Consider the following 2,018-nt stretch of genomic DNA (forward strand, 5'->3'; position numbering starts at 1 on the left):
AAAAAAAAAATTATAATTAATATTTTAATAATTAATAACATAAAAATTATAATTTTACTACAATATGATTGGCACTAAGAAGAACATTACACAAATGTAAGCAAAAATAGATCAGTATGTTTCTTTGCGGGAATTACTACATTTTGATTTTTTATAGTACAAAACCATCTTTGATAAAGAATACATGTGCTGAGTTGCAAATGAGATAGCCCTCAATTTGGATTAAATCTATTAGATTAATTTATTATGTCAAATAATTTAAATGAATTAGATTAAAATTTTATCAACTCATTTTAAGACAGATCCAAGTGAACCAATCCGTTCTGGACTCGTGACCCATGTAAGTCAGCTTGGACTTGGATTTGTCTAAGATAAGGAAAAAATTCTTTTAAAATTTAAAATTAAAGTGAAAATTTTAATGAGTTTGAGTTGGCTGCAGATTGAGAATTTTTTTTTTAATTTAAACTTGAAGTTGAAAATTCAATGAGCAGTTAGGCTTGACCCATCAAATTTACAATTCAAATTTAAAATTTTAACATTTCCTATCTATAAATTTTTTTGGCGGACTCGTGGACTGCTCGTCTAATCAGCAATTTGTCTTGAATTGAAAATTTTTCAATCCGTTAAGATGGTGGACCAGTTTACCCCGTATGATAGAATTTTTATTTTTTTAACGAGTTAATCCGCCCATCATCGATTGGTATGTTTGACCACATTACAAATTAACGTTGACCGCATTACAAATTAACGTGAAGGATTTGCTTTGCTTCCTTAAAAGGTTAAATATTCAGACATCATCAAGGCAACTTCTATGTGTAATTAAATAAATAAATAGCTCCAATGAATATATCATGGCTGGGGATGCAATTCAAATAGAGTTAAATTTATTTTTAACTTTTTTATTTGAAAAATAGAAGTATTATTGACTCCGTATCTATAAAAAAATGTTTTTTTTAATTTAGTTAAAAATAAGTTATTTTTAAAAACCTTTTCAACAAGTATGATAAAATGATGCTATAAGAGTGTCGTCCAATCTCAAGAAGCTCATGGATATGCATGGCCTTCCTCCACCGTCTCTATGGATGCTGCCTCCTTAGATGTATAGTTATTCTAAGAGAATGATAAAATGATGTGGAGGTTAATGGGGATCTCACGTGGCATATCCATCCGGTCAAGATAGATTCTATGTAGCATGTCTTTGATTCAATCAGATCCGAGTCACTTGCAATGCAAGCTCAACTATAGTTGGTTTGAGTCAAATGAGGTTATGTTGATCTCGAAAGAGTGCGACAGTATTTACAGGAAATTCGGCAATGCTTATAGGAAGGTCAATAGTACTTAGAATAATTTTATTGAGTTCAGTAAAATTGAAGTCCGATGGAAAGCTTTATAAAATTAGAATGGATTAAGAGAAATATGTCAATTAAGTCTAGAGTTCCAATTGTTCGTCAACAGTAATGAACGGCGATTACAAACACAAAAAAGAAAATATCGATTACAAATGCAAGAAAGTTATCACAGTTATAGATGTCAAAGTTATGTAATCTCTCAAAATTATACAATCCTTCTTTTTATGTAAAAAGTGAAATCCATCATTAATTCCAGCGGTCATACACGGTCGGTCCCACGACCATCTGTGAGAAGGTAAATCGAAAAATTGCAATTGGTCATAACGAAGGAGAGTATAGATTCAAACATTTGTCCTCTTCTGCAAATCTACTTCGTCGTAACCAATTCAGCTATGCCTCGAAGGCAATTATACATTCCTTCTTCTCTATATATAAGGTAGTTATTTCAATAATACACAATTGACTTCAAAATTATCATTCTCCTACTATTCTTTTTTCCATTCTTTTTTTCAGTTTTAATTTGAGCGTCGGAAAAGTTACATCAAAGTATATTTTAACTCCCTTCTAATCTTTTATTAGTATTTTTCAATCAAATAGAGAGAAGCTGATTCATCATGATTCTATTTGTTTGACATTAGTTAGCTAATGTGTTTGACATTAGTCAGCTAA

Source organism: Curcuma longa, chromosome 12 (genome assembly GCF_044706935.1).
Source record: "Curcuma longa cultivar G26 ecotype Majalengka, Jawa Barat chromosome 12, ITB_CL_G26_1.1, whole genome shotgun sequence".
NCBI lineage: Eukaryota > Viridiplantae > Streptophyta > Magnoliopsida > Zingiberales > Zingiberaceae > Curcuma > Curcuma longa.